We start from the raw sequence: 7,511 nt of genomic DNA, 5'->3' as shown, positions 1-7,511 counted from the left end.
CTCAATGTTTCCTTCTTCAATCAATATAAATCAGATCCTCAAGGTCCAATTTTGCCACATTTTTTACTTGGAAACCTTCATAAAAAGGTTTAAGTCTATGGCCATTCACCTTGAACACTTTGGAAGTTGCTGAACTTTGAATTTTAAGTGGACCATGAGAAAAAATATTAGTAACAACAAAAGGTCCAATCTAACGAGAACGCAACTTACCCGGGAACAAATGAAGCCATGAATATTATAAAAGGACTTTTTGACCAACTTTAAACTCCTTCCTAGAAATCATCTTGTCATGAAAAGCCCTTGTCTTTTCCGTGTAAATCATTGCACTCTCATAGGCATAATTGCGAATTTCCTCTAAATCTTGTAATTGCAACTTCCTATGTTCTCCACTCTCATCTATCTTTTCATGTTGAAACTCTTGATAGCCCAATAAGCCTTGTTTTCTAACTCAACTGGAAGATGGCATGATTTTCCAAATACCAATCGGTAAGGTGACATACCAATATGCAATCCTATACACTCACAAGGCATCATCCAAGCGTAAACTCCAATCTTTTCTACTTGGATTGACCGTCTTTTCAATGATGGACTTGATCTCTTGTTTTGACACTTCTGCTTGTCCACTAGTTTGCAGATGATAGGCAGTTGACCTTGTGGGTCATATGGTACTTTCTCAGTAAAGTCTCTACAGTTCGATGGCAAAAGTGAGTGCCTCGATCACTTATTAGAGCTCTTGGAATTTCAAACCTGGAGAATATATTAGGCTTTATAAAATCTGTAATAACTTTAGAATCATCAGTCCTGGTAGCTTTAGCTTCCACCCATTTCGAGACATAATCAACAACAAGCAAAATATAAACATGACTGAAAGATACAGGGAACAGTCCCATGAAACTGATACCCCAAACATAAAAAATTTTGCAAAATAATATGGGGGCTTGTAGCATCTCAATCCTTTGGGATATACTACCTATCTTTTGACAATTATCGCATGACTTACAACAAGAATATAAATCTCGGAATAAAGACGGCCAATAGAAACCATATCTAGCACTTTTCTCATTGTTTTCTTAGCTCCAAAATGACCTCCACAAGAATAAGAATGACGAAAGGTGTGAATAGAAATAATTTCATTTTCAAGAACGCGCATTTTTATCACTTGATCTGCACAATGCTTCCATAAGTATGGGTCATCCCACACATAGTCTTTGGCATCACTCTTGATCTTATCTCTTTGAGCCTTAAACAAATTAGGAGGTAACATATTAGTAACCAAATAATTTAAAATATTCGCATACCAAGATAATATCACACTCGTGGAAAACAACTGCTCGTTAGGAAACATTTCCTGCAGACGAAGTTCATCCTTCACATGAACTAAACTACTCAAATGATCTACGACACAATTTTTTGTCCCTCTTTTGTCTTTGATCTCCAAATCAAATTCACATAAGAGAAGTATCCATCTTATTAATCTTGGTTTTGCCTCTTTCTTCATCATCAAATAATGAAGAGCTGCATGATCAAAGTAAACAATGACTTTAGTACTAAGTAAATAAGATCGAAATTTTTCTAAAGCAAAAAACAACAGCTAAAAGTTTTTTTTTCAGTAGTAGAATAATTTTTCTGGGCATCATTCAAAGTCATTGAAGCATAATAAATGGCATGAGACATTTTTCCAATTTTTTTATTCAAAACAACGCCTACTGCATAATTACTTGCATCGCACATTATCTCGAAAGGAATGTTCCAGTCAAGATGTTAGATAACTGGGGTAGAAGTCATCAGTTCCTTCAATTTATCAAATGTCTTTTTACACGCCTCATCGAACTCAAAAGTCACAGTCTTTTGTGGCAACTTGCACAGGGGTAATGCTATTTTGAAGAAGTCCTTGATGAATCTTCGATAAAAACCTGCATGTTCAAGAAAAAAATGAACTTTCCGCATACTAGTGGGATAAGGTAAAGATTGAATAATATCAACTTTAGCTTTATCTACCTCAATTCCCCTAGATAAAACAATATGACCCAAAACTATATCTTATTCAACCACAAAATGACATTTTTTAGAATTTAACACAAGATTAGTTTCTATGCATCTTTGAAGAACAAGTGTAAGGTTATGCAAACAATTATCAAAGGAGTCTCCATAAACTGTAAAATCATCCATAAAGACTTCTATGATATGCTCAATATAATCTAAAAATATGCTAACCATACACCTTTGGAAAGTGGCTGGGGCATTGTAAAGGCCAAAGGGAATACGACGATATGCAAAAATCCCAAATGGGCATGTAAAAGTTATCTTTTCTTGATCCTCTGGAGCAATTGCAATCTGAAAATAACCTGAATAACCATCAAGAAAATAATTGTACGAATGACCAGCTAACCTTTCAAGCATTTGATCAATAAAAGGTAAAAGGAAGTAGTTCTTGCGGGTTACAGAATTTAATTTTCTATAATCTATACAAACCCGCCACCCATTCAGAATACGGGTAGTAACTAACTCATCATTCTAATTTTTCACAACAGTTATTCCAATTTTTTTAGGAACCACTTGAACCGAGCTAACCCAATTGTTATCCGAAATATGATAAATCACTCCAACTTCAAAAAATTTGAGGATCTCCTTCTTTACTACATCCATCATGGGTGGGTTCAATCTTCTTTGCGGTTGACGGGAAGGTTTTGGTCCCTCTTCAAGTAAGATACGATGTATGCATGTAGATGGGCTGATTCCTTTAACATATGCAATTATCCAACCAATAGCCGTCTATGCTCCTTAAGGACCTGCACAAGTTTTTCTTCTTGCGTACACTAAGTTTACTGGAGATGATCATTGGTAACGTTCCTCCTTCTCCAAGGAACATGTACTTGAGGTGATTAGGGAGAGGCTTCAAATCCGAAATAGGGGCCTACAAAACAGAGGGTAAATGTCTCTTATTAGAAACTGGTAACATAATATAAGGAATGTTACTTGACAGCTGTAACTTTGAAAAATCATTCATCGCTGCAATAGTTTCTTACAAATCAATACTCAATGCTAAGTCCTCATTCTCTTTCTTAAGATTCTTACTAATGGCAACTTCCAATCCATCTTTTTCATCAAGTTAAAAAACTTCTTGTGCTAAAAAATCAATCACATCAATAAAATAAACAGGATTATCATCACCAGGATATTTCATGGCTTCATAAATATTAAACTTAACAATTTCACCATCAAATTCTATGGTAAGTGTGCCACTATGAACATCTATCTTAGTCTTGGATGTTTTTAAGAATGGTCTTCCTAACAAAATATGATTAGTTTGATCACTATTCTCCATATCAAGCACATAAAAATCAACAAGAAAAACCAAATCATTAACTTGCATAAGAACATCCTCAACTACATCCTTATGATAGGCATTAGAACTATCAGTCAATTGAATCACAAAACATTTTTATTCAAAGGTCCAAGTTTCAAAGAAGCATATATAAAATATAGCATGACATTGATAGAAGCTCATAAATCTAGCATGGCCTTTTCAAATCTAGTATTACTTATCAAACAAGGGATAGTAAACATACCTAGATCTTTGCACTTCGCAAGGAGTTTTCTTTGAATGACTACAGAAATATTTTCCCCTACTCTCACCTTCTCACATCCTTTAAGTTTTTGTTTCCTCTTAATTATACATAGTTCTTTCAGGAATTTAGTATAACAAGTACTTGTTTAATAGCATCTAAAAGTGAAATATTTACCTCGCATTTATGAAAAGTCTCATATAGATCTTTTTTTTGCTCATCTTTTTTAGATTCTACTAAAGCCTAAGGAAAAGGAAGTACTGATTTATAATAAAAAAGAGGCACAAACTTATTATATTTTGGTATGTCATCATCATTGGGAACATTCCTATCTACAATAACATTTTTCTTTCTCTTGCTATGACGATGCAGGGGTAGTTTTTACTAGAATCTCAACCTCTTTACCACTTCTAAAATAATTGCACTTGCATTTTCTCTTGGGTTTACTATTGTTTGAGAGGGTAATTTTCTCGAACTTTGTACCTCTAGCCAACTAATTGCGTTTGCCATTTGGCCCATTTGATTGTCCAAACCTTGAATACTGGCCCTCGTCTCTTGTTGAAATTTAATTCGTCTCCTGTTGAAATTGCAATTTGTTAGTGGCAAGAGACTTAACAATATCTTCTAAAGATATGCTAGAATTAGAAATTTGGCATGGTTGTTGTCTAATGAAGGGGGTATGGCTACTTATATTGTTGGCAACTTGGGCGGTTTTGAGTTGCAGGCTGATTTACTTGTGGATTCCCATAGCTAAGATTGGGGTGATCCCTTCATCCCGGGTTATACATGCTTGAAAAGGGATCATACTTCCTTTAAGGATGTCTAGGAAAACCACCCGCCACATTCACTTGCTCAATGGGCTCCTCTTGAAGAGTTGGGCACATATCGGTTGGATGTCCTACTACTGAACAAATCCCACAAGCTTTCACTGTTTGCATATTACCTACAGCTATTTGATGAACAAAAGAAGTTAGACTTGCAATTTGTTGTTCAAGGGAAGCAATATTTACCTCATTAACATGCTTAGATGGAGGGTCAAGTCTAGTGCCAAATTGTTGAGAATTGGCCGCCATATTTGCAATCAAGTTTCTTACGGCCTCGAGAGTTTTATCCACCAAAGCTCCTCCACTAGCAGCATCAATCACACTCCTATCAGTAGATAGAAGGGTCTCATAGAAATACTAGATAAGTAGCTGTTCACTAATTTGATGATGGGGCAGCATGCACATAATTCCTTGAAACGTTCCTAATATTCGTGTAGGGACTCTCTGTTGTGCTGCTTTACACCACGAATTTCTTTTCGAATGTTGGCCACCCATGAAATTGGGAAATATTTCTCCAAAAATAACTTCTTCATCTCTTTTCATATGGTAATGCTCTCGAAAGGTAGATAATAGAGTTAATCCTTAGCCGAATCCTTCAAAGAAAACGGAAAGGCTCTTAATTTAATTTGCTCTTCAGTCATCCTCGTGGGTTTCATACTTGTGCATACCACATAAAACTCCTTTAGATGCTTGTGAGGATCTTCACTTGCAAGGCCATGAAAAGTGGTAAGAGATGTATTAGTCTAAATTTTAATTCAAAAGTAGTAGTAACATCTAATGTAGGGAACGTTATGCATAAGGGTTGTTGATTCAAATCAGGGGCGGTAAGCTCTTTCAAAGTTTGATTTCCAGCCATGACTTTCTCCTCTTCTAAATCAAAATTGCTAGCAAATAAGGAATTAAAAGCTAGATTGTTCTTTTCAAAATTTCTCCCAACTTCTCTCTATTTCTAGATCACACGGCAAATCACCTTGATTAGCAAATCGAGTTACAGTCATAAACAATCAAGGAAATTCTAATAAACCATGAAAAACAAATCAAGAAAAATCTAGACTAATGAAAATAAATAAAAAAATTTTGCTAAAACACAAAAAATCAAGGTGGTTTATTTTTATTTTTATTTTTATTTTTGAAAATTTCAATAATGAAATAAGGGTCATAAAAAAATACAAAAATCAACTAGAATCACTCCTTGGTAGCAATGCCAAAAATTTGGTGTGCTGTCGCAAGCAACCAAAAATAAAACCTATACTCCTAAAAAATACATGTAGTGGTGCGAGTAAGGATCGTTCCCATGTTGAGTATCTAGCCTAGTTTTTAAACTACGTGAACAAGGAAGGGGGTTCGACTATAACAAAAACAGTTTTAAGAAAAATAATTAAGGAATAATTCAAATTGAAGAATTGAAATCAATCAAAAGAACAAACATTGGTCAAGTCAACATCCACCATAGGAATTTTACAACTGATCATCAATACAAGTATATATCAATTTACAGTTTGAATATTCACCGTTGGAACTATTTTCCTATCTCTCCTTAGTCGCAGTTAAATAGAAAACAGACGATCTAATTAACCCTAACTACTAAACAACCAAAAACAAGTGTTAAATGTTTAATCTAACGGTAGTTTTAAGAATTAGAGAGATCGATGAAGTTAAACAATACAAGCACATGCGGTTGCATTTTATCTAATCAATTTTTCTTCCTAAGATCTAATAATTTTTAACACAGCAAATCATTAAATCTTAGTTGCTTTACAAATTAGAGGAATCAAATAATTATAGATTTGATATCTAACCTGACAGTAGATTACAACGAATAACAAGCTATTAGACCTCCTAGTAATTAAATGAGACAATCATGAAAATATGTATAGAAGAACATCCAATATTCAAAGCATAAATTAAACAATAAAAATCAATTAAATCTCACAATTTTTATTGATTCCTAGGCTTCCATTTCTTTCAATCAATTATAAAAGTTTAGCCACACAAAATCATGATGAAAACTCAAAAGAGAAGTTAGAGAAGAGGGGAGAAAGACATGTCTTTTTCAAGTCTCTTGATTTTTTCTCTTTTCTACACATTATTTTTTCTTCTTAGAAGCCTATAAAATCTCCTAAAAATATTATAAATTTTATCCTAAAATAACAATATCCAAATCTAACTAATTAAGGAAAAAATATTAAAAATAAAATAAAGTTTTAATATAATTAAGAAAGTGGTATTTTCAACTGGAATTTTCATGCACCAGATCTAGAGACTTTCGAAAATAAATCGTGCCAAATCTGCATATCAGAATTACAAGCTAATGGACATTTCAGAACGTCAATAGTACAGGTGCAGCAACTTTAAGCTTGATTTCGACCTTGATGCAGCCTGTATCTCTCAAAACATAAAAGTTGTCTATCTTTTTTTCTTGGCGTTCCATAGAATCTTGAATCATCTAAATCGAAGCTCGAATGAGAGAGTTATTCCTAGATTACGAAACGATGTCGAAGCTATCCAAAATCGCCCAATTAACTTTGTTTTGCACTTAACACCTCTATTGCATCCTAAATCAAAATAAAAGAATAATGAGTATATTTAGGCACCAAATATGTATAAAAGACTAAACATTAAAGAAAAAAAAATGGTATTTTACATTCTCAATACCCACCCGAGGGGTGATGTCTGTATTTTACATGGTGATGCTATGTGTGGGTTGGTGAACGGATATCCAGGGTTAATTTACTTTTTGTTGTCACGAGGTGACTTGCATATTTATTTATGATTATGCGTTATATATTGTTATTTATTTTATACCGATAAGCCACTACTGCATGATTGATTTTTATCCATTCTCAACTCTATAATGTTAATTTTTATTTATTTTCAAACAAAAGAAATGATATGATATGTTTCCTCTTGGAAACTCTTCTTGATGATCTTTTTTAGGAATCTTTTATTTCGAAGGAAATACAAGTTGTGTAGAAATAAGAGATGATGTTGATCGGATTAGAATCTTAAGGAAGCTATGTCCTTCAAATCCCAACCTTGAGACGCCACAAAGGATGATCACTCCTTTGATAAGTCGAAGATTCATGCACTTCTTCAAGAACTCAAGCCCCAAAAACCTCCT

General features: G+C 33.9%; 1 pseudogene; it reads right to left on the bottom strand.

Annotated features, from left to right (window-relative positions):
• Positions 1 to 520: 520 nt before the first annotated feature.
• Positions 521 to 4,639, bottom strand: LOC147400341 (uncharacterized; annotated as a pseudogene).
• Positions 4,640 to 7,511: the final 2,872 nt, after the last annotated feature.

The sequence above is a fragment of the Akebia trifoliata genome, chromosome 6 (assembly GCF_017979445.1).
Source record: "Akebia trifoliata isolate Shusen 1 chromosome 6, ASM1797944v1, whole genome shotgun sequence".
Classification (NCBI taxonomy): Eukaryota; Viridiplantae; Streptophyta; class Magnoliopsida; order Ranunculales; family Lardizabalaceae; genus Akebia; species Akebia trifoliata.
This window is presented reverse-complemented; position numbering and strand designations above follow the sequence as displayed.